Source organism: Triturus cristatus, chromosome 2_2 (assembly GCF_964204655.1).
Source record: "Triturus cristatus chromosome 2_2, aTriCri1.1, whole genome shotgun sequence".
Lineage (NCBI taxonomy): Eukaryota > Metazoa > Chordata > Amphibia > Caudata > Salamandridae > Triturus > Triturus cristatus.
The window spans coordinates 537,059,833-537,086,602 of NC_140582.1; the positions used below are offsets into that span (position 1 = coordinate 537,059,833).

General features: G+C 45.4%; 1 long non-coding RNA gene across 1 annotated transcript in view; it reads left to right on the plus strand.

Moving 5' to 3' along the window:
* The first annotated feature begins 10,007 nt into the window (after positions 1-10,007).
* LOC146862472 (uncharacterized) overlaps positions 10,008-26,770 on the plus strand; it is a 169,483-nt gene continuing 152,720 nt past the window's right edge. Inside the window, exon 1 of the long non-coding RNA XR_014978131.1 lies at positions 10,008-10,245. This is a non-coding gene — a long non-coding RNA (uncharacterized LOC146862472). The remainder of the gene's footprint in view (positions 10,246-26,770) is intronic.

Below are 26,770 nucleotides of genomic sequence, written 5' to 3' on the forward strand. Positions count from 1 at the left end.
AGTGATAAAATAGAGAGAGGGAATTTTTGATGCCCCGGAGTTTATGGTACAGATTAGTAAAGCATAATTTAAGCACTTGTGTCACCAGCACTTTGAGAAAGAGGGACTCTCCTTGTTAGACACAATGTCACTTTTATGCAGTACTCTGGTCTGTCTCCAAGAGTAGGTTTGCAGTCATGCTTGTCTCACATTATTATTATTCACCATTAGTATTTATTAACTCGTTTTAGATTTAACCATTTATATCGAATTGTTACTTTTCCACGCTGTAATGACGGGTCGAGAGGGTGGGAAAATTGCCTGTGCGATAAAAGCTCTAAGCACTTTGCACTTTTTTGTGTGTGTGGCATTTAGGAAGCATAAAGAGTACTTTTTATTAAACCTCTTTTTAAAAGTAATAATTTTAGGCATTGTGTAAAATGCCACGGATTTTTCTTCAACAACTACAATCTGTCGAAGTGTCCTTTAATGTAGCAACTTACATTCTGCATGCTATACGCATTACAAAGGTTTTTGGGGATTCATTTTGAACTACAAATTTATTTTTGTTAAATTATAATTGATATCGTTCTCTGATATTTTAGAAATCGCCCTTTATTGAGTATGCTTACAAACCATGATATGTAATGATTAAGAAATTAATTTATGTGTTTTGTACTTTTAGGATTGTATTGCACAAATCGAATAAAGTTAATGAACTAAACTGACTGGCTCTCTCCCTGGCCGAAGCCATGACCCTTAGTTTGATGTTTTGCTCCTGAATGATAAGTTGTAAGGCCACCCTCATTCCAATCCCTCCCAAAAGAGATCCAAAATGTCTCCATCATTCCCCTTTGACTCGTTCCCCCATAACAAACACCCCCAAAATCCTCCCTGATCTAACCCTAGATTCCCTTACCCCCAGTCCTACAAGGAAGAATCCCAACCCAATCTTCTAAAAATTGTGTCCTCGAGTTTTTTACGGACCCTTCTTCCTCTTAGTGTGATTGGGTCCCTTGTCTGACCCTTGGGAATGACGCCAGACCTGCTGTCTACGACGTTGGGCTTCACCTGTCACCTCATTCATTTTTGACTGGAATCCTAATATCACTCAACGCAGGCTCCGCTCCTTCCAATTCTTCCATCGGCCTCAGTACATCATACTTCCTATGTCTCTTTTTCCTGGGGGGCACTCCCTCATTTTCTCCAACTCGCGGTCTGCGACTGTCACCGGATTCCTTGTCCAGTTCACATGGCCCATTTCAGTGGTGCCAGATCCTTCCATCGGAGCCACCCTCCGCTCAGGCAGACTTGGGCCTCTCGATAGGGCACTGGGGGAGATGTGCACCCATACTCATACCCGCTCCATTTCCTGGCTGGCCACGCCCCCCTCTGAGATGCCTATCTTTAAAGAACACTCCATCTTTTTAAGTTCTTTTCTTCACCAGTCTTTGTCAATAAGGGTTGTTTATCACTATATGGTTTCAGGAGTCTAAGTCATGGGTGTAATGTAGTTCAAGGAAAACCTGAAGTAACTTATGGTAGTTTTTGTAGCTACAAAAAGAAGAGATTTGTGTGTGGATCGAATCAAAGGAAGTGGACAGGAAGATGGCCTGGCAGTCAGTCCAGTTTCTTGTGTTTGTAGTCAGTTGTTCTGGAACTCTTCAGGTAATAATTGCACAAAGCATTCACACAATAGCAGTGGATGCAAGTGGAGTGTTGCACCCACACCCTTGCGACAAACAAGCAAATCATGTTTACTTTCCCCCAAAATGCACTTTTACTGTCTAGACCAGAGAGTGACACCACAAGCATGGGGGTGGGAAGTAGGGGGTTGCTTCTAATGCAATTGCATTTCCTCAATAAAGCTGTGAATGTTTCTGGAAGCAGAAATATTTTTGACTTGTAGGATGCCTATTATTTTGAGAGAGAGGAAGAGAGCGTTGGGTTTTCTGGAAGAGGACATCCTGTTTGGAGACATGGAGGAGGACGCCACGTCAAGCTTGACACTTAGGATGCCTCAACTGGGCTCACTAATAAAAACATATGCTCAGAATCTGCCTGCTTCTTGGTAAGGGGAATAGGCAGGCCAGATCCTCCCAATCTAAAAACAACCTATCCTAGACACTTATGACCTCACCAACTACTGGCCCATCTCTCACCTACTCTTCAAAGGCAAGAACATCGAAGAAGCAGTCTAACTCCAAGATCACATCAATGCTAACCATCTGCTGCATGACTACCAATCTGGCTTCAGATTACGCTGCAGGATGGGAACTGCTAACGTACTCATTATAGATGACGTGCTTCTGACCACAGATGAAGATGACCTCCACCTGCTCACATTTTTCTGGACCTCCCATCTGCCTATGACACAGTCGACACAGTTGACCATCCTACCCTCATCCATGCACTGGAGTCTCAAATGTGATTCACCTGTGCTGCCCCTCATTGGTTCTCCTACCATTCCAATCTGCACCAGTTCCCTTCACATGGGCAACTGCAGTGGCATCTCCATCCCCAGGGTTCCATACTATCCTCTGTAATCTTCAGCCTCTACATGGAGCTCCTTGGTGCCCTACTCACAGACAACAGCTTCATTACTCACCAATATGCCAATGATACACAACTCTACTTGAAAGTCCTTTTTGCTTCTGACAGCCAACTCCTCAAACACTGCCTGAACATCATCCAAACCTGGATGTCCAGTACCTACCTAAAGCTCAACCCAACCAAGACAGAAATCCTATTATTTGCCAAGAACAAGAAATAAGAAACTGTATAGACTGGGCTCAATTACATAATCCTGGAAGGCTTCGAACTCCAACTGCCAAATCGCTCGAATATAACTGGGGAAACCAACCTCATCTTCAAGGAGAACACTGCCAAAAAAGACCGCTTGGTACCAGCTCTCTCTGATAAACAAAATGAAACAGTATCTTCCAGAAAATGACTTCAGAACAGCTGTTTTACTCTCCTTTCTGGATGGTGGCAATGCCCTGCTCCATGGCTTCTCAGACTCTACATTGGTCCATCTTCTGGGCATCTTACATGCCACAACATATCCCCTATGATCACATCCCCTGCATCATGATGGAACTTGATTGGCTACCCTTGCTAACCCATGCCAGCTTCAAAACCAGCCACATCATTAAAAAAGCCATAACAACCAGAAACCTGGGTTGCAGAAAGCTCGCTACCTCTACCGGCTCTTAGCACACCTGCAGCCTGGACACCAATCAGACTAAACTGTAAAAGTCAGAAAAAACGGCAACCTGCCTTCATTTTCTATGCACACAGGATCTGAAACAACATCCTCATAACCATCAGAACCTTTCCAATGCTGCTCCAATTTAGGAAAGAGCACCTTTTTAAGGAACACTACATCTCAAGGCAGTAACGGTACACTTTTGCTCCCAGAATCCAGCTGCCGCTCCTATCACTGCATTTGCTTGCATCTGACCATGTAAGGCACTCTACTGCCTTTTGGCTAGGTTAGCACTGTACAAATATCACATATATACATACATACAGTACATGCATACATACAAAGCCAAAATGCAGATGTTAAATCTGAAAATGTGGTGTGTATGTGGAATTGTAAAGCAATAAACATTCACTCAAACACTTGGTTTAAAAATGTCCTCTCAGACTGTCTGAGGAGCTGGTCAGTTCTGACAAAGGCGGTGCCTTTTGAATATTTAGCTAGCTGCCTCAATCAGCAAAAATGTGTCATTCATTTGCAAGATACAGTACGACAAGTTCATCTCTGAGCCAGTATAGCATATTAAGACCACTGAGCTTGGTACACTGAATGCCTTGTCAATGGATCAGTGCATTGAGGCATGTCCTTTTGAACACATCCTTTTCTGGTCTAGGCAATGTGTGATGGAGAGCTGGTAGCCTTAATTTGGAGAGAATGCTTTTGGTAGTCTTGTGTGTTGAAAAGTGGGTTCCTCCCATGAAATCCGTCTCAGTTTTTTTATTGTGACTAACTGATGTTTGGACTTTTACTGTGACTGAGTCTCACTACCTGAGTCTCACTCACCGTAAATGTTTTGTAAAGAGACTGAAAGTGCTTATCACCTGTGCCTGCCTTTTAAGATAGGGCCACAGCTGAGCAGCCAGGGTTAGAGGCTCTGGACTGGTTACATCTGAATATGTAAGCACACGTGTGCACACTTGCAGGCTCCGCGTATGAGACTACTGTCTTGTGCAGCCCAGCATCGGTGCACAGGTAGCCTATCACAGAAGAGATTCTTCCAGGATTGATACTGACCTGAGGTAGGCCTTATAATGTGAGTGGGAATTCATAGTGTAGGTCTGTAGTGCTTACTGAAGTATGTGGTGATTACACTGTATTACATATTGTAGGAGCAATCTGCCCTGAAGTATGCTTTCGCCCCACTTAACCCCTTGTGTGCCCATGACGAGCTGGACTCGTCATGGAGCGAAGTCGCGCTGTGCCCATGACGAGTCCAGCTCGTCATGAGGCATTCCCTGGGGAATCCCTCGGGCACCAGAGGGATTCCCTTTTAGTGAAAATAGCCTCGGGAGATGGGGAAGAGCTTCCCCAGCTCCCGAGGCCCCCCCCCCCTTCACTGTAATGACGATCGGCGCGCACGTCGCGCCGACGTCATTACAGTGAAAGTGAAACTAAAATGAGCCAAGAGGCTCATTTCAGTTTCACTTTCTACGTGCTAAGGGGGCTATCTCAGCCCCCTGAGCACGTAGAAAGACGGGAGAGGTATCCCCAAGCAGGGATCCACCCACTAGACAACAGGGAGGGGGGAGCGGCCCCTTGGGCAAGGGCCTTTGCTCCCCCCAACTGACGTTGGCACCATTTAGTCTTTTTGCCCCCCCTGGGGGGCATATGGGGGCATTAGCCCCCAATCTGTCCCCCCGGCGGGGCATAAAGCCCATTAGACAACAGGGAATACAAAAATTAAAAAAAATAGAGGTGGGGGCTGCCCAAAACGGGCAGGCCCATGCCCCCACCCCACCCCCCAATTACTACAGCCTTTCTGCCCCCCTGGGACATTGGCCCCTATGATGGGACATTGGCCCCTAATCTGCCCCTTCGGGGGGGGGCAGAAAGCCCACTAAATACCAGGGATTCATTTTTAGTTTTTTTTTAGGGTGGAGGCTGCCCGCAATGGGCTCGCCAATGCCCCCACCCACCCGCCACCATTACAGCCTTTCTGCCCCCCCTGGGGGGCAGAGGCCCCCAATCTGCCCCCCGGGGGGGGCAAAAAGCCCACTAGACACCAGGGAATAAAAAAAAATAAAAAAATAGAGATGGGAGCTGCCCAAAACGGGCAGGCCCATTCCCCCACCCCACCCCCCAATTACTACAGCCTTTCTGCCCCCCTGGGACATTGGCCCCTATGATGGGGCATTGGCCCCTAATCTGCCCCTTCGGGGGGGGCGGAAAGCCCACTTGTCGCCAGGGATTTTTTTAGCGCAATTTTCTTTAGGGTGATGGATTGTATTTAGGGTGGAGGCTGCCCGAAACGGTCATGCCAATGCCCCCTCCCCCGCCACCATTACAGCCTTTCTGCCCCTCCCTGGGGGGCAGATGGGGCAGTAGCCCCCTATCTGCCCCCCCAGAGGCGCAGAAAGCCCACTATCCACCAGGTATTTTTTTTGCGCAATTGTTTTTAGGTTGTGGGCTGCCCGAAACGGGCACGCCAATGCCCCCACCCTCCCCCCCCCAAAAATGACAGTCTTTCTACCCCCCAGGAGGCAGATGGGAGGTGTAGCCCCCAATCTGGCCCCCCCTGGGGGGCGCAGAAAGCCCACTAGAAACCATGGTTTTTTTTGGTTTATTAGTGTAGGGGTAGGAGCTCCCCAAAATGGGCATGACAATACCCCCACCCCACCCTCAGAGAAACTCCTGTCTTTCCGCCCCACTGGGAGGGTAGTTGGTGGCAGCGGCCCCTGATCTGCCCCCTGGGGGGGCAGAAAGCCCACTAGGCGCCAGCGAGCACGCAGGCTTTTTTTATGCGTGGGGGTGGGGGCTGCCCAAAATGGTAATACCAATGCCCCCACCCCCACAAAAAATAGGGTACTTGGGCCTCCCACACGAGTGAGGCACCGTTTTTATCGGGAGACCTGGAGGAATGCTGGGTGGTAGGAAATTTGTGTCAGCCCGGTGATGCCACAACTTTCCCACACAAAAATGTGTCAAAAAGGTGATTTTTTCAGCTAAATTTGAGGTTTGCAGGGCATTCTGGGTAAGGAAACGTTGGGGGATCCACGCAAGCCATACCTCCCTGGAATCCCCCAGGTGTCTAGTTTTCAGAAATGTGCGGGTTTGGTAGGTTTCCCTAGGTGGCCGCCCAGCACCGGGCCAAAAATCCAAGTGACCCCCCTTGCAAAACCAGGTCGTTTTGAGATAGGCAATTTTAATGTCGCCTCACTACGTTGTGGGCCCTTGCCTATCGCGGGTACTTGGGCCTCCCACACGAGTGAGGCACTGTTTTTATCGGGAGACCTGGGGGAACGCTGGGTGGTAGGAAATTTGTGTCAGCCCACAACTTTCCCACACAAAAATGTGTGAAAAAGGTGATTTTTTTCACCTAAATTTGAGGTTTGCAGAGCATTCTGGGTAAGGAAACGTTGCGGGATCCACGCAAGCCCTACCTCCCTGGATTCCCCTGTGTGTCTAGTTTTCAAACATGTATAGGTTTGATAGGTTTCCCTAGGTGCCGGCAGAGCTATGGTTCAAAAACTACAGCTAGGCACTTTGCCAAAAAAGGGTCATTTTTCGCTACGAAATTGAGGTGTGTCCACGTTACGTTTTGCGCCGTTTCCTGTCGCGGGCACTAGGCTGACCCCCACAAGTGAGGTACCATTTTTCTCGGAAGACTTTGGGGAACGCGGGGTGGGTGGAAATTTGTGGATCCATGCAGATTCCAGAACTTTCCACCAGAGAAATGTAGGGAAAATGCGTTATTTTGGCAATTGTTTAGGTTTGCAAGGGATTCTGGGTAACAGAACCTGGTGGGAGGCAGTCAAGTCACCCCATCCTGGATTCCCCTGGGTGTCTAGTTTTCAAAAATGTATAGGTTTGCTAGGTTTCCCTAGGTGCCGGCAGAGCTATGGTTCAAAAACTACAGCTAGGCACTTTGCCAAAAAAGGGTCATTTTTCGCTGTGAAATTGAGGTGTGTCCACGTTACGTTTTGCGACGTTTCCTGTCGCGGGCACTAGGCCGACCCACAGAAGTGAGGTACCATTTTTCTCGGAAGACTTTGGGGAATGCGGGGTGGGTGGAAATTTGTGGATTCATGCAGATTCCAGAACTTTCCACCACAGAAATATGGGGAAAATGTGTGTTTTTTGGCAATTTTTGAGGTTTGCAAGGGATTCTGGGTAACAGAACCTGGTGGGAGGCAGTCAAGTCACTCCATCCTGGATTCCCCTGGGTGTCTAGTTTTCAAAAATGTATAGGTTTGCTAGGTTTCCCTAGGTGGCGTCTGAGCTATGGTTCAAAAACTACAGCTAGGCACTTTGCCAAAAAAGGGTCATTTTTCACAGCGAAATTGAGGTGTGTCCACGTTGCGTTTTGCGCCGTTTCCTGTCGCGGGCACTAGGCCGACCCACACAAGTGAGGTACCATTTTTCTCGGAAGACTTTGGGGAATACTGGGTGGGTGGAAATTTGTGGATCCACGCAGATTCCAGAACTTTCCACCAGATAAATGTGGGGAAAAAGTGTTTTTTTGGCAATTGTTTAGGTTTGCAAGGGATTCTGGGTAAGAGAACCTGGTGGGAGGCAGTCAAGTCATCTCATCTTAGATTCCCCTGGGTGTCTAGTTTTCAAAAAAGTATAGGTTTGCTAGGTTTCCCTAGGTGCCGGCAGAGCTAGGGTTAAAAAACTACAGCTAGGCACTTTGCTAAAAAAGGGTAATTTTGCATTGTGAAAATGTGGTGTGTTCACGTTGGGTTTTGAGCCATTTCCTGTCGTGGGCACTATGCCTACCCCTACAAGTGAGGTACCATTTTTATCGGGAGACTTAAGGTAATTCAGATTTGTAGAGGAACTGTTATTACCTATTGACTTTCGATGCATTTCTGCCTTCCAAATGAAAGACATTGTGTAAAAAAGAAGTCATTCTAAAAAATGACTGATAATTCTCATGCTAGTATGAGTATTCCCAATTTTGGAAATGTGCAAATATCTACTGTTTCTAAAATCTATATTTTGTTCCCATTTCAGAAATACATAGGTGTCTTTCATACCGATTTTTCCATGTACACATTTTTACAGAATAATTACTATATACCCGGTACATAATAAAAAACCATTGCAAGTTGCTGCTCAGTTTTTGGATCTGGGTTCGTCGGGTTCTTGGTGAACCTACAAGTCCTATATATGCCCACAACCAGTAATGTCCAGCGGATGTAACGGTATATTGCTTTCAAAGAGCTGTCATATTTAGAAGAAGTTAGAGGTGAAAACGTTGACACAAAAGTCTTTTTTATTCAACAAATTTTCAATTTATCCTATATTTAACTCTTTAGTTTCTATAAAATAACCTTGATGGATCTACACAAATGACCCCTTGCTGAATTCAGAATTTTGTCTACTTCTCTAAAATGTATAGCTTTCCAGGATCCATTATTGCTTTTGTACCCATTTCTACCATTAACTGGAAGGAGGTTGAAAGCACAAAAAATAGCAAAAATAGGCTATGTCCCAGAAAAATGACAAAACTGTGTAAAAGATTTTGGGTTTCTGACATAAGTCTGGTATTCTCTAAAAGCTGGGAAAATGGTGATTTCAGCCCCACAAACCCTTTTTTGATAACACTTGCAGGGGACAACTCAGAAGCTTTCATTTGCAGCCCGTTTTTCCCATTTTCCCACAAAAAAAACAAATTTTGCTGTATTTTGGCTCATTTCTGGGACCCCTCCAGGGGAATCCACAAACCCTGAGTACCTTCAGAATCCCCATGATGTTGGAAGAAAAGGACGCAAATTTGGCGTGGATACCTTATGTGGTCAAAAAGTTACAGGGGCCTCAGCGCGCACTACCCCAAATAGCCAAAAAAGGGCGTGGCACAGGAGGGGAAAAGGCCTGGCAGCGAAGGGGTTAAGCCTACAGGGACCAGTGAGGTATCAATCTTGAGGTAAACAGGCACCCAGAGTGTAGATGTACAGTCCTTACCTAAATACATGCACTCCTTTTGGCTCTGTAAGACTTGTCATATTTTACTGTTTTATCTCATAATCAGATTCCTGCCTTTGCCCCACCCCTACTGGACCAAGTTAATTACTCTGCTCCCCAGTAGAAGGATCAAAGGCCTCCCCATTCAATAGAGTCATTAACAGTGCTTGATGCAGTTCCAATAGCAGTTGTGTCAGCTAGGGGTAGAGGTGAGGTTCTCAAGGGCGTTCTTTCCATAAAAAACTTAAAGTCGCCATATTGAATGCTGTGCATGATGTTTGGGACAGGGGTGGAGCGATGATGTGTTACCCTAGGATTGGCCAGGGGGGCCTGGCTTCTAGAACATTTCATTCCCAATTAAAAACCTAAGGGAGACACACACACACACATACACCCCCCGGAGTGATAATGGCTAAAGTTTGCCCAGTTGGAAGGAGAGGCCGTGCAAGAATGGCATTTGGGACTTTGACTCCAGCTGGCCCCAAAATTCGGATGGGTCTCTACAGGGCCAGTTGTGCTGACCCCTCTATGCCCCCGAGGAACAATTGGGGCAGTGGACCTGCTGGGGGAACCTGGAGCGTTTCCACAGGACTTCTGTAGACCAGCCCTTGCCACCACTGACAAACAGATGCCCTTCAAGTATCTTCAAGAAGCCATGAGGCTCTGGGAACTGGGGAGTGTGGTAAGGAGAGTGTTCTGCTAGCTGTCTGAGGCTGTGGAAGATGCCCCCCTGTAATACTGAGTTCCCGCTAGCTGGGAACTCCAAGATGGCCCCCAACGTGCGCCCACTAACGGAAGAGGTCGGTGAACTAGACGCATCTGCATCGATGACGTCAGACGTGGAACCTCGGGAGGCAGAAAAGGCAGTGCCAGGAGAGGGAAGGGAGGAAGCGAGAGACCGGAGAGGGATGCGAGTGAGAGGCAAGGAGAAGGAGATGGTGACGGCAGTGCGGAGCAATGGCGAGGAGTGAGAAGACCAGGGACGAGGCGCGACTGACCCAAACGAATGTGCTGAAGTATCCGGACGTCCCACAGGAACACAGGATGCCGTGATATCCCTTGCTATGGTCCCGGGGAACTGTAGCTCCAGGCAAGTGGCTTGGATACAATATTTTAAAAGGTTGGCAGGAAGGAGGGATAGGGGATGCACAGTGTGACTGGGGAGAGCAAAATTCATCACTCCTTTTCTCCTCACACATGGTGTCGCCTGTGGCATGTTGGCGGTTAGCTCCCAGAAAGGCAAAGCGTAAAACTGACCCTGTTTTGTTCTATCTTTCTTTTTCCCCTTTTCTGGGATGGATGGAGAACCCCTATAACTTGGGAAGAATATCAGGAGGAAAGAATCCCTGATGTGAAGGTCCCTTGCCTGGAACCCCAGAGACTTTTCCTAGGAAGCCCTGTCCCAGGGACTGTTTAATTTACTTTATTTCTGACTTTGTGACTTCAGAACGGTTTTTTCTACCGTCTTTCACTCCAATAAACCAGATAGGCTTGGGTAAGCCTCACCCACCTGACCTTTTGACTGCCTGGTGTCTTCCTTTAGCAACCTATACAGCCCCTCCCTCAACTCCTCCTGAGGCTGGCTGGTTTCACACCCCCGAAACAGGAGAGAGCACCAGGGCCCTAGGCAGAGTAGAGACCTGGGCCTGTGAGCATTAGCAATCCAGCTCCCTACTAAAAGTTCCCCTTTGGAAGGCCTGATGAAATCTCTCCTGGTGGCTAGGCCTGGCTACTAGGAGCAAAACGAGCCCAAGAGCATGAAAATTGGCTCCAAGTGGCCAGAGAAAATGGCCTGTGAAGTCTGGCCCCCTGGAGAAGAATTTAAAAATAAAGCATGTAGCTTTGCTGTTTCTTCCTCAGTATACCTCTGTGGTGGGACAGTACCTGGGGTTTAGTACCACCTTTTTATTTAATACTTCGTGAGGATGAGGGTGTGCATGGGGTTCCCTCCCTGAGCACAGTTTTGCCCCGGGGGCCACATCACCCCACGGGCCCCGGGGCAAAATACACAGGCCAAAGAATTGGAATCCAAGGGCCAACTGGCTGACCTTTTGTGTGGCTACATGGACACAAAAAGCTGCAAGAGGCCTTTCTCCTACAATACCTAGCTGGCCAGTGACAACTAGAACTTGGATTGGACTTTGCTGGTGGCCTCTGCATGGCAACCTGTGAGTCTCTTGTTGCCAACCTGAGTTCCTGGGGTGGTTAGAAGTGTTGTTGCTTGAGCACCAGGAAAAACTTTGGAAAATATTGAAAACGTTTGCTCCAGAGCCAAAGGGACCTACAGCGAAAAGTACATCACTGGCAATTCCGTGGCATAGGGTTGAACTTCAGATGCACCCTCCTGAAAGACTCCAGCATCTTTGAACGAATGGCAGTCCCTTTTTGTTTTGGGACTTATAAACTTTTTCAAACAAAAATCTTAAAAGCTCAGAGGCTTAGCGGGACCAACATGTGGTGGGTAACAGACCAGCAGTTCTACAATGGCAGCTGCAAGTTTAGATTTGTCCCGTGAGAAGATAACCTTTTCTTTAAAAATTAAAAAGTTCCTTTTTGAATTAGGACATTGAAGTCTTTTCAAAATTTTTTACTTCCAGACTTTCACTAGGACCAATCAACTTGTTGTATCCAGCCAGGACTACATTGTCGTCCGCCTCAAATTGAGCCTCCGTCCTGGTCTACCATGTCTATAGATTAGCATTGGCGTTTTGTGCTTTTTTGCTCTATTTTCACTTAAATCTTCAAAAAAATCATATCGCCAGTTCCTAATATGGGATTTTTGTTGTTTTGGTTTTTGGTTTTTATTGTATTCACTGCTCCGGCAAGGAGCGCCCCATATGACCTAGGGCATTTATATATTTTGTTTTCTTGTTTTCTTGGTGGTGGTGCCCCTAAAAGGGAAAGGGGCACCACCAAGCATTTTTGTAATGTTGCAAAAAACTGCAGGGTGTGCAGCAGCCTCCCAGCAACATTAAGAAAAGCACAGTAAGTCTCCTGGCTCATTAAAGCTATGACTTCATGAGAGCGTACCATATTTCTTAAAGCACTCAGAGCTGGATCTGTATGTTCTTCAGCTGGAGTGCAGAAATCTGTTGTGGTTGGTTCTATGTCTGCATTTTGCACCCAAACAAATGTTAAAAATAAGACTCAAAAACATGTTAATATTTTGTTTTAAATGACTTTATTGAAAATATTTTTGGACAATCACTTTTATTAAACATTGCAATGTGTGAATGTATTTAATATACATTTGATTACAGTGATTGGTGACTTTTTGAATCACAACACTTATAGTAGCATGGAAACTACTCACTTTGTATGGAATGTATGGTCAAGGACTATAGGTAAACTTACGAAAGATATTTATTACACAGTTTACACTTCTTTCAAGGTCCTTACTTATTTTCAGCTTATTTTCAACCTTTTCACATCTGATTCCCACAACAATCCTCCCCGAATTAAAATCATTTATCAGCAAATTCATATATCATTTGACAACATTTATACATAGTTTTTTGAGTCACTTTCAGAGTACGGTGGTATCTATTTCACCATCTGTAGAGCCTGTGATTCTAATTCTTCATACGACTCCTCAACTCTTAGTCATATCCAGTAATCTACTATGAGGGCATAGTTTCAGCTGGCTATTTCCCTCACCTTCATCAGGGTGACAGACATTTTGACTGACAATTCTTCAAACAACAATGTGGTACAGATGTGTCTAAAAAACATCAAAACTACATTAGTCACCATGATTCGATATGGGTTCTCACCATCTGTTCTTGTTAATCTCAGGCATATCACAACCTATGCATTTTATAGGAGGAGGTATATTCATAATTATTATTCTTTTACTTCCCTATTGTCTTCTCTATAATTTACATTGCAACGTTCATTGAATCTTTTTCATCAAAAAAAGCTCATTCTAATTCATCCTAGACATCATAAATTCACAGGTCAATCTGCACATACTACACAAATCTTCCCTCTGATTGTTATATAAATTTGAGGACATTTCAACTTCTTTCATTTTCAACAAGTCATGAAATGACATAATTCAGTAATATGGTTCATAATTCATTAATGTGGAGCCCATACCAAAAAGTCAAGAAAGGAGAATAACAAAATAGGTATTCTTTTACTTCTCACCTAGACTGGGCCGTGTCTAACAAACAGAGTGGGGTCCTGGAAACTCCAACGGAATTTTGTGTAATCTTCACAGAACCCCCCTTTTGGACAGTATGTTTTTCTGTGGGGGAATAAAACTTCATCTGTTATCTCTTTCCACTTAGATTTCTAGTCTATATTTATATCCCCTCATCCCACTCCAATGTCTCTCACCTAAAAAACACGCGGATCCCAAAATCATGCTGACCCCTTCCAACCCTCCTTACTCCAAATTCTCTCTTACCCACTATTCTGGAGTGTCCCCTGTATCTGATACTCCTTTCATAGAGTATCTCAAAAATCCAGTTACCTGTACCAGCATTGTAAGCCCCCTGTTTTTAGAGACCCCTGCAACAACAAAAGCCCCCGGTCTAATATTCGGCAGTACTCACCTCTTTCTGATCATATGTATCCCTCCTTTTGCACGATCCACCTTCTGTCATGGACCCTATTTCTCTAATGCTTTATGATAGGTGTCCCGAAGTCATTATGCTCTCAGCCACCAAATTTGAATCACCCGTTTTGTCCAAATGTTTTTGACGCGACTTGCTGGAAGGCAATACTCTCCCGACTCCTAGATCTCCTCTCGATGACTAGAACATCAAACCCTGTTTTATGCTAGCCCAGCTTATTATTACTTTCCGATTCTCATCTTTATTACCTAGAGAAGTAAAGTGTCTACTCCCTTATGGCATCAACAAGCAGCCCCTTGATGACTACCAAAAACACCAATTGGAGATATGGTTGCTTTTCAGTGGTATTCATTCATTCATTCATCCATCTACTCAACAGTAATCCCTCATTAGATAAGGCAGTACATCCATCCTTCCAACCACTGAAGTGTCCATGCGGCACTCGTGTAATGGTACTCTGTCTATCAACTTCAGAAGAACTAAAGACTTAGTTGGCCATGCAGGGGTTCAAATTTATGATTTCCAGTTCAAAGCAGGAGTCAGTTTTTCACACACCCAGGCGCTTGCCAACTCTGACACCGGTGTACTATTTAACTGTAATTAAGCTGTATGAGAATAGCCAAAGAAAATGTGACTTTCTCCCACTAAGATTGAACGTAAGTGAAGAAATTCTGGGCAATAATAAAGTTTTGGTGCTATCAGAGTGCCATACTGGGGAGAGATTCATGCAACAGAGTGTCATAAAAAAAAACACAATTGCTCAGTGAAATGAATTGATTTAGTTTATATATAACTGTGTTCATACTGCCACTCTGTGCTGAGAATACATTAAGGAATAAATATATGCAAGCAGACTCAATGCATAAAACAAACAACAATATAAGGAATAACTTTGCATACATGTGTGCATTTGCATACCTTAAGACATGTTCATAGCGGAAGGCGAGCTAGCTTTTCCTTTAGCAGAATTTGAAATAGGGTCTTGTTTGTTGGATGTTGGTTGCTGCTTTATTGGAAGGTCAAGGTTTGACTTTGTTCCTCAGCAAGGAAAGGAGCTACTTAGGAAGTAATTTCTATAATTGGGTGAAACAGGTGCTTTCAACAGGCTCATGACCCATATTATTTTGTAGGTTAATCAATCTTTCCTTAGAGGATAAAAGCACTCCAGCTGGCTTCAAGAGCTTTAGGTAGTTGGCTAGATAGATGGGCGATTTACCAGTGACCGCTTTGAATGCCCATCAGAGCAATTTGAATTGGGCTCTAGGCTTTATTGGGAGTTACTTTAGATTTTTCATTGCAGCACTTATGTGGTCTTTGCGCCAGAAGCCTAACATACCTTTGGTGCAAGAGTGGTCATGAAAAGCAATTAATTTTTTAGGGATTTGTTATGGAGACTGACTATAGACCAGGATAATAGTCTAGACCAGATGTTACACATGTAAAGTCTACTCAGATTTTCTGGAGTACTTGGGGAATGAGAATAGACCATCTTCCACACTAACCCAGCCATTATAGACCCCCTGCAGAACTCTAGGAGGTGATATTAAATAGGGGGCTCCAGTATAATACTAACAGAGGGTTGATAGAAGTGTAACCAGAATGGCAGAAGTTAAGGAGGTGGGAGCTTAAGTCTGGGGGTAACTAAGTGAAATATTTGCCTACTGAGATTGGCAGATAAAAGAACAAAGGTTCCTACTAGTGTAAACAATTTGCCACTACAATATAAGTAAGGTAACAGATGAGGTATCACATCAATAAATTAACATATATACTTAGAACCTGGTAGACTTGGAATCCTCCCCCACACTCATGGGCCACGCATGAAACCTCTGCATTATCCTGCACTTCTCACTCTCAATGAACTGCCAAAATCAATGCCTTTTCGTCCTCCTGCTGCCACACGCTATGCCTCCTTTGTAATATTTTCAAGCGGATCCTCACTGAGTCCAGGAAAACGGTCACCCAGGCGCTCATCAGCAGCAGACTCGACTACAGCATTCACTCTACACCAGCGCCACCCAGAAACAAAAAAAAAACCTGAAGACCATCTAGAACGCCGCCGCCAGACTCATCCTGAACATCGAACGCTGCAACCACTTCACCGGCCACCTGAGAGACTTTCACTGGCTACCTCTGAACAAAAGAATCACATTCAAACTTCCCACACACGTCTAAAAATCCCTCCACAACACAGGACCTGCATACCTCAAACATTGCCTCTCCTTGTGCACACCCACCAGACAGCTTCACACTGCCCAACTGGCCCTGGCCACCATCCCACGGATCCGCAAGACTACGGTTAAGGAAGATCCTTCTCCTACCTCACTGCGAAGACCTGGAACTCCCTGCCTCTGCACCTCAGGCAATCCTCATTGCTGCTGCAATTCAGGCAGAACCTCAAGACCTGGCTCTTCGACTGAACCGCAGAACCACCCCCTACTCAGCACCTTGAGACCCCCAAGGGTGAGTAGCCGAGCTTTATAAGATTACTGATTGATTTATTGACTTGCATATCATTTTATATTCAATTTTATCAGCAATACATCAGTTATGTATAGCATAAAACATGCTCTGTGCTTGAGTGATAACACAGTGAGTTGCAGTGCAATGGTGTGTATAATACAAGAAAGCAGTAGAACAATAGTAGACTTTTCAAAATAAGTCCAATTAAAGTGACTCGAATATTCAGGCACCCACACAAGTCATATGGTTTTGTGTTCACAGTGCAGTGAATGTCAACCTTATGGGATTAGGGGGTCATCATCAGGACTATATAAATGTGGAGCTAGAGCTATTCACCTGCAATTCAGAGAACAGAGGCCAAGTATTGGTGCTGCTATGATGGCCGACAGGTGAGGAGCTCTGGCTGGGAGCTCCCAGGCTAGGGATTATCTTTTTGGCTCTAACCCCTGGAATCAGCCCCCCCTCGGACCTTCTACACCCCTTGGAATTTATGGACTGCGGTCCTTTGATTCTCCAATTCCCTCGATCGAATTTGGAGCCGGTTCAGCAACATCTGATGAACCTTGAAAATCTACAGACAGCGGAGCCCTTGCAACATGGCCGATGCCCGGTGGAACTGCTTAGGTAGCTGTAGAGAAGTTGGGCTGTGGATCACCCCCTCGGCCATCACCTACCCTCCGGACATGGTCACAGTTTCTCATCTCCCTGCGACGTCTCCTTCTTACCTCGCCTTCCGAAGAACACCGAAAATCTACCGATAGCGGACCGATGCCCGGTGGAGATGCCTTGGTAGCTGAGAGGAGATGGGCTGGGGATCACACCTCCGGCCGTCACCTGCCTTCTGGGCTTGACCACGTTTGCTTGGCATCCCTCTACGCCATCCGGGACCGCAGCTGGGACGCACAAGTCTTGTTCCCCCAACAAAGCAGGAACGAGAGTGCCGCGATGCTGCTGCCCTGTGCCCCCGAGCTTGTTTTCCCTTTCAATTCTGAGTGAGCGCGCCCTCCTGACCCCACAGCTGCCTCCTTCCAGGGCAGCTGCCTGGGCAACCGAGCTGACTGCCTTTTTGTGATGAAGGTATTGGAGTCCGAGACCTGGGTCCATCTTGGCGGCTTTGACCGGTGCGTGCCGCTGGTCTGAGTCTAAGTCGACCCCCCCCTTGGAACGCCTACACCCCTCTCATCGTTAATGGTCACTGCGAGGCACCCTTTTCGCCCCCTCCTTCGGACTCGCTCAATATCCAAGGTGATCTGACGCAGTGAGTGAGTCCGGCACTGGATGTTTTGATTACTTGACCCCATCCAGTTTGTTGACTCGTTAACACTGACTTCTTTGGTGACCCTGAAATACTATCTTCCATTGCCGGTCTGCCAGACGTGATCTGCTGTACAGCCCCTTGACTCTCCCCCACTACCTTCTATGCTCCATGGGACTTGTTTCTGTGTTATGCTATGCTCCAGTAACTGATGTAATTGGGCAACACTGTTTTTTTCCAACACTAATCCTCATGTAAAGCGCTCTGATACCTCCGGGTCTAGCCAGCGCTATACAAAACTCTTCAAATAAAATAAAATAAATAAGTATTAGAACCGGAAACTAAACCGTGTCAAGGAATGAATGTTGTGAGAAACTGAGTTACTCTTTGAGGGGGCGAAACCCTACTCAAGCAGCAACCACAATCCTTGTCAGGGTGAGCCACAAACAAACCCCAAATGAATCCAAGCTTAGCCCTCTGGCAGCTTGGCACAGAGCTGCACTGTCGGTTCTAGGGTGGTGTGTGACCAGTGACACCACACTGTGCGCTGACTTCAGGAGGGGGCACTGTGTTTGCAAGTATATTATGGTTTTAAAAGCACCTGCTGCCCATTCTTGGCCTCCAGCAATTTTCAGGCAAAACTAAAAATTTCACGATAACTCCGGTGATTAATGTTTTTACTGGAGAGAGATCAGAGTTTTGTCTAGTGGAAGTTTTGACTTGTCCTACGGTAGTGCAGAGGGTGAATAATAACTGCTGCAAAGACCGTGTCCCATGCAGATCACACAGTGCTTATAATGTAAATAGGTCAGCGGGTTAATACTTTTGTCAGATGGTTCCTTTTGTTACTTGCAATTTATAAGTTAAAATACTTATAGAAAACAGTGAGGTATTAGCTGTCATCAAAGAACTGCATGCAAACTGTAACATATAGATTAGAGCGGTATGATTTTTCCCCCCAGTCTTTCATTTTCCCAATGTTGCAAAAAGGGTTAATTTGGGTAGAAATCAATTTTTATTGCTAAAGTGAGCCCCAACCATGTTGATATGTTTTAAATTCTGAGTTTGTGCTTCTCCAGACCAAGCACTCTTAAACTATACTGCCTACCAGTATGGATGACATGTGCCTCCTACATTTTGTAGTCCTCTGTCTTATGTAACATTTCCTATACACTGATTTACACATGTATGATTGATTGTTTCTGTGTAATGTGTGTGTAATGTAAAGTGCTCTGACACCATAAACTGGTATGAATGGCAATATAAACCTATTTAAATTCATCTGAGAGAGAGTGGCTATGGAGACTTCATGGGCACTGCTAAAGGGTGGTAGTGAGGGAATTCGTGGTGGAGGTGGTCATTGGGGGGGTGCCTACAAACTTTGTCGCACTGGGCTCTACCAGCGCTAAAACCTTCCCTGCACAGCATCAGGTTTAACTTAGAGGCAATGTGTAAAGTATTTGTGCAGCACTTCAAACAGTAATAAAGTGAAAACACAACACAAGAAAACCCCCACACCAATTTAGAAAAATAGAGCAAAATGTGCTAAATAAACCAAAACCAAAATGACAAAAATCAAATCAGTAGTACGGGAGATTTACAATTTTAAAGATTTTAGTGAAAAATAGCGCCAAAAAAACCAATGCACCACTCATGACTATCTGGTCACGTGAGACTGGGAGAAAGTCATTAGTTCAGGCCAAATGCAGTTGAGCTCGGGAGGAATACAGGGACCAGGTTAAGCCTGCTGAAAAGTTACCTTATCAGCTCAGCGCAGAGTCCTGTTCGTGGAGGAGGGGACTGTGAGAAGCAGGGAAGCATCGGGGACTATCACCGATGTAGCTCGAAGAGCAGGCCTGACGTCGCAGATGGTTGTCACCTTAGTGCAAAGATCCTGCTGTCGTATCGTATCGTATAAAAAACGTTATTTCTGCTGCAAAAGCAGCGATAAAAGCACAATACAAAAATACATCAGATGTTATCACAACATTACATACTTACATAAAACATAACAAAACAAAAAAAATATTACATTTAATAGATAACATACACACAATAAATGTGACTCATTTGTCAAATGACCAGGGTTGACGTTCTGTAAGGGATAAATTCTGAAATTTTGGCAAACCGGTCTGGAGATCTAGTTGAGAATGGGCATCTAATAAATTGCTCTGTACCGCTAAAAAAAATTGTGGCTAAAATAACATCAATTTTCTTTTGGCAATAGCACATTTTAAAAAAGAGCAAATGTAAAGAGAGTGGGAGAGTTTAGGTGTTGCAAATAAGCCAGAGCATCGCCACATCTTCTTATTCAACTCTTTCCTATTATAGAAATTAAAAACCTCTTGCTATAAACAATATAAAACTGGCAGGAGAGAGTAAAATGGAGCAGACTCTGGGGGGAGAACTCATCACATGTGCAAATTAACAAAGTGCTTCAATCAAATTGGCCAATGGGAAAACCCAAATGCCACCTCACAAAGCCGAGTCTAAATCTAGTTAAAAGGATTCTATCCCAAGTACTGTCAACCCATGCAGAATGTGGCTTCATTATAAGTGGAGTTTGAAGCTTCGCATAATTCCTAACAGTGGTCTTTGAAATTTCATTTACCTCTCTATGCCGATATTTCAAAGCTTTAAACGACTTCACGACCCACACTAGCTCAAACTTAGACATGGCAGAGGGGTTAGAGAAAAGATCTGGCCTCCCTAAATTAATGCTAGGGACTTGCAAGTAAATTAAATATGCCAACTGGGTATGAGCCAATTCTACCATGTTTTAAGGAGAGAGCACAAGCACTTAAGCACTCATTAGCAGTCGTAAAATCTGCAGAGTCTTAAAGCAAGAAAAACCAAAGTCAACAAAACAGTAGGTTTGAAGGCAAATAGGGATGAAACCCCGGCAAAGTTGCCAGGTCTAACAAATGTAAATTAATTTACTTCATTATTCACTGCGAAGGATCCGTAGAGGTAAGTCTGCAAAAATACAAATATACAGAGAGATCAGAAACATAAAAGAAAAATGTTCGGGGTAGTTGCAATCTGTGCTTTAGTGCTTCACAGGTAAAGAAAAACAGTGAATCATCACCTCTAAAAGAGTAAACTTACTCTGAAATATAGCTGAGTTGCTTGATTCCCTGGTATTGACAGTATGAGATGCACAAAATTTAAGCTGGGTGCCAAAACTAAATCATGAACATCTGGATAGCGTCTGGATAAAGAAATAAATACAGGTTCAAATATAAATGGAAACAGGCCAGGTCACCTTTACCATGTATGAACATGCGGAGAAAATGTCCATAACGTATTCACTTAATAAGCTGTGAGAAAATCTGCATTAACAAGCATTTGCAATGCAATAGGTCTCACATTTACGAGAGTTTGAGGTATTGGCATTGTAAATGACAATGCCTTTTATTTATGTGTTGTTTATAAAAAAGATAAATAAAAGGCATTGTCATTTACAATGTCAATAGCTTAAACTCTGGCAAATGCAAGACCTATTGCATTGCAAATGCCAGCTCTTGAGCTATAAAAATAAAAAAAGGTTAGGAGAGAGTATGGTAGGACAAAGCTATTTGATAAAATAGTGCTTGGAGGCTGTAATTAAAGCCTACCGAGTAACAACACACGTAACAGGGGGTGTTGCCAAGGGAGGTTACAAAATGAGACAAGGCGGTACGAAGGAGGGACTACTAAGCCTTTTGATCAATGAACAGCCACAGTTTACAGTGGACAGTCACACAAGCCAGTGAAAAATATGGGCGGAGAGTGGGCGTAGCTTCAAGTCCCTACCTGAATACAGCATGTCTCGCAGGGCAGCGCATGTGCTGCACAGGCTCGACATAAAAAGGGTATGTCTGCATTGGTAGGCATCCGTAGATCCCACTGAAAAGATCAGGATGCAAGAGTGGGCCATCAAGAGTGTCACGGTATCTCCCGTCTACAAGATAATAATAGAAATGGAAGACTGGTTCCAATATACAAGGTGTGCTTTGGCCGTGGATTGAGAGAACGATTTATAAAAGTCAAATCAGGACATGAAATACGGGATTAAGAAAATATATTAGTTTTCTAAATACCCGTTCAATGACTAGCAGCGTCAAAAAAATATAATTGGAAAAAAATGGAGAATACAAACAAATTCTCTTCTGTTACAAAACTCCCTTAATGTCAATAACCAATATGTAGGAATGAAATTGGCAGGCAGCTCTTCACATTAGCAATACAATTTATTTTCCCCCTGAATTCCTGGAAAAGTTCTTAATCATCCCAAATAGCAATACAATTAGTGGTAGTGGAATCTTTGCTGCATGTAATTTTTTTATAGTATATGCCAGCAGATGCTCGCTCATGTGCATGTATTAGTGTTACCCCACTACGTAAGTAAAACAAACTCTGCATGTCTATTTGCATGGTGGTCTATGTATGTAACATACACAGTTGAGCATTGATGAACTATACCGTCGTTAAAGAGGTGGGGTCTCATATGACAGCCATCAGCTACCAAAAGATCAATGGAGATGGTGTGGCGTAATGGCCAGAGCTCCGACTACGGAGCTGGGGATCCAGGTTCAAATTTCGTCGTTGGCTCAGCATCCTATGATTCTGGGAAATTCACTTAATCGCCCCGTGACTATGGACAGCCCCTAGAGACTCTCACGGGTGATTAGCCACGCTATACAAATCCTAGTATTATTATGTCAGTGTGCAAAACCCATGACAGGCCCTGGGTCACACTTACCGCTTGGTTTACAGACCCCACAGCCACATGATTATTGGCTACATTACAGGTCTGTGCTATAAATCACACTGTAATTATGACACAGGGCTATTGTATGGTGCAAACAGGACCTGAGGCGCAACCAAGAAACAAATTAAGTAACACAATCCAGGAGAGGCACTGGATAGAGCAACAGAGAGGGACATTTTGCTGCAGGCTACATATGGTGTTGTATGCCCACCCTCATATAATGTTGGTCCTGGTATAATGGTGGTCATTTCTGCATTTTGTTGGCATCCATGGCATCATGATGCCCACTCTTTGTCTACTGCTGGCCTTGGCACTATGGTGCAAATTCATAGCATATTGTGGGCATGGTTGGCCTGATGATGTCCATTCCTGATATAAAACTGCCCCTGGCCTAATGGTGGTAATGGTTGGCATAATGTGGGCATCTATCACATTCTAATGGCCATTACCGGTATAATGCTGGCACTGGCTTTATATTTGGCATATTTCAGGCATCCATGTTTTGCTGATGCTCACCCCTGCTAAAATGCTGGCCCTAGCATAAAAGTGACAATTCCTGACTTATTGTATGGATCCATGGCATAGTGGAGCCCACCTCATGTATAATAATGGTCCTAGCATTACTGTGGTACTTCCTGACAAGTGGTGGGCATCCCGCATATGTCATGTTAATTTATTATTTATGCATTTTTATATAGCGTGAACTTTACCCGAAGGTGTCAGGGCTCTTTACAATAGAACCAGTTACATTATATAAGGACTTCAGAGTACATTAATAAAATAACAGATTCAAACAGATAAACTCTTACCTCACATAAGAATGGTAGTAAGTACATATGCCTACTACAGATACTAGTGGTTAGACTTACATATAAACAAGTAGAAAATTCACTCAAGATTACATTTTAAGAAGAGTTGAAGCAATTAGGGTTGGACAATTATATATTACATATTTACAGAGCATGATTTTCGCGCCATTGCTGGGATTCTTGCAGTGCTCGTTCAGCCAGGACTTCTAGGTGCTGTTGCACTCACAGGCGGTGATCTAGGGCTTGGAGGGATCCCCAAGCTAGTGATGGCCGTGTGGGTAGAAGGCAGGGCGGTGGTGGATGGAGCCCGCATGCTGGATCCCGGGGCTGTTCTTGAGCTCGTGCTGGGCTCCAGTTGTGGGAAGGAGGAAGCTTGGTGCTGAAGGGCATGATGGCTCCTTAGCCAGTGTAGGGAAGTTCGTGAATGGAGAAAAGGCAGTACTGAGAATGCACCTATCCATCTCTGGCAATGGTTCACACAAGTATTTGATAAAAATACCAAACCTATATTTGGGCACCAAGCGTGTATTTTTCTCAAATTGAAAACTTGATACTGCAAGGTAATGTTTTTTCGTGAAAGTGATAATCTTTTCTTTGGAAAACCGAGTTGCTTTTCCCAAAATAAAGACTTGTTTTTGATAGTAAAATGTACAGATTTTCATGAGGTGACAAGCTGATGTTTGGGAACAAATTGTTTTATTTCCTGATATATATTTCAGTATCATATTTGAGTGATAATCATTGCTGCTTTCTGATATCATAGCCTCAGTTATTGATGTAACCTGTTATCTAGTTGAACCCTTAAGTTCTCCTTGTTACCTGAATGATAGCACTGCTGTATGAGGCTCTCACATTTGTCCAGCACTGCTGTTTTTGGCGTGCGATTATGAGATTTGTGTATATTTTAATTTTGCAATCATTCCACCACTAAGGAGATTTTTTTTTTACTGAAAAGCAAAATTTACAGATGGGAAAAGAAGTCATTAATGCATGAAGTGTGACCAATAGCAAGCATACAAGTACATCAGTGGACAATAAGTAATGTTGCAGGCATTCCAATAATAAACACAGACTCACATCACCATTATCGACCTGTAAGTATATATGTCTAAACCCCCAACTAAGGAGATGCTTAGTCACAACATATGACTACAAATGTATTTGAAAGGGAGAGGATGAAAAAATTAAAAGAAGTAAAATGTTGAAATAAAGAAATATGCTTTGTAAAACGCTCAGTTGAGTGACATTATATTTTGGGCCCAGAGGGGTGCAGCACAGACCACAGACTAGCTTGTTGGTGTGTAAAAGGCCGCTTTATTGAAAATAGGTGCACTTCACATCAAGTATTCCTTGGCCTGCGCCGTACAAAACAGTAACTGCAAACCGTTATACCCACCATTACCCAGGGAAAAAACGCCCTCAAAAAACCTTCTGCGCAACACCAGCACCTGCTTCCAGCGACAACCAATTTACATACCCCCCCCCCCCCCCCCCCAGTGCACCTGTTCCCAACAAAACTACCCCCGGGAAGAAAAAACCTAAAAAAAAACACGCCTAACCCAAGAAACCCTCCGGAAAGTCAATAACCGAAAGAAAAAACCATTGTACCCACCATTACCCAGGAAAAAACCGCCACTCAGAAAAGTCTGGGTATAGGCTTTTCTGACCCCCCCTTAGGACTCCTGACGTTTCGGGTATCTGCATATGCCTAAAGCCCTGTCCAAAACCTCCTTCACCTGCACTATGCATAACTCCATACCAGCTCTGGGTGCTCCATCCTACCAAAACCCTCCTTGCTGCAAAAACTTCTCATATCTCTGTTAATTTTCCTCCGTGCCCTATCTATGGCTGCTGGACACTCCGCCCCCCTCCAATACCTTCTGGGAATAAACTCGGACCACACTACATGGTAACCCTCCCACTGCTGCCGAATTTCCAACAGGTCCCTCTTCATTTGCTTCAGCAAAGCTAGACCCTTACATGTCACCAGGTCGTTAACCCCCAAGTAAATAACCAAAACATCCGGGCAAATCCCGCCCCTAATCGACCTGTTCACTTCCGGCAACAACTCATGCCATCTCATGCCCCCTTTTCCCTGCCAATGACACCGAAACAAACTAGGATTCAACTCCAAATTCAAACTGTGATTCTTGTCCCATTCACAACGCTCCGCTCTTTTCACAAACGAATGCCCGATGATGAGAATGGACCAAGCCTCCGATGCCGGCCCCGCTACCGCACCTGAAAAGACACATATGTGAAAACGAGGAAGGAACATCAAGCCTGTCCCCCCCGGCGCCCCGCATCCTGATGTATGTCCTATAACAGTCAGATTTCCATCGCCCCAGGCGCATCAACTCTTCCCTCCCCCACCCCTGTTTTGCTGCGTCCGTTGCCGCACCTATGCGGAACTAATGGGTCCCAAACTGCCTGGGGTCCTTGCCGAGCCCTTGCAGGGCGCGCCTCAAGACCCAGATGAGTTGAGCTGCCGTCACCTTGCCCCCCCCCCCCTGCGAAAAACCTCCCCGGCCAGCTGGCCCCCTTCGGCTGCCAAAATCCTACCCCAGGCTGCAGGGCATACCTCCCGTTCCCCTACCGGCCCTATCACCACCCACATCCCTGCTCCCCGTTGATCCGTCTTTGAGCGTCCCAGGCGAACTGCCACCTCTCTGGACTGCAACTCCACCTCCGCCCACTGAAGCCCTTGCGCCCCCGTGCACCCAAAAGTTCCGAAACCCGGAAAGCCCCGAAATACATCCACAACATCAACGTGGAAAAGAGCACCATTTCCTCATGGTTGCGGCATACCTGGGGCAGGAGCCGTGTACAGCGGATGAGCAAGCCCAAACTGACGGGCCTCCGCAGCCAGGATCCGCCACCCCTTTCCTGTGCCCAGCCTTCCATTGAACGCGCGCCCAGCTCGCCGGCGGACGGTGCGCACTCCCACCACAATTTTCCCATGAAGGCTATGGCCGACAGCTTGCCTGCCATCGTCACTTTGGAAAGGCCCCTGTCCATCATTGCCAGAAGGAATTGTACCACCTGTTCCCCCTTCCCCAGGGGCTGGCCTGCCGCGTCGCACCACTCGCCAAGAACTCCCTCCACGCCTGCTCGTACACCCTCCATGTTGACGCGGCCACCGACGATCTTACCAGTTGCACGACCCTTTCTCTCCTACCGACCACATCCCTGCTGGCACCGGTGTCTTGTATTCGTCCGCCTCCGTGGCTAGACCATGGAACCTCTGCCACTGTGAACGAGACAAAGCGTCTGCAATTTCATTGTCCACCCCCGGCACTTGTCTAGCTTGAAACAGGATATCATGCTCCAAACAGCGCAGCACAAACACCCGCAACAACTTGAGAACCTGTGTGTCCCTGGCTGACTGCCTGTTCACGACCTGCACCACCGACAAATTGTCCAACTTGAAAATCACCCTCTTGTGGGCCAATGCCCGCGCCCACACCACCACTGCCACCACCAACGGGAAAAGTTCCAGAAATGCTATGCTCCTCCCCCCGTTCTTCAAGTGTGACGGCCATTCCTCGGCGCACCACTTCCCTTGCCAGTACAGCCCAAAACCGCCCCCCCGCCGCATCTGAAGAGATGGTAACGTCCCAGTCCCAGTCCTCCACGGGGGCCATCGGAATACCATTAAAGTGTTCCACAAATGTTCTCCACATGCGCAAATCCGCCTTCGTGCCTGCCGATAAGCGCATATGGTGATGCGGCAGAGACAACCCCGACAATGACATGCCG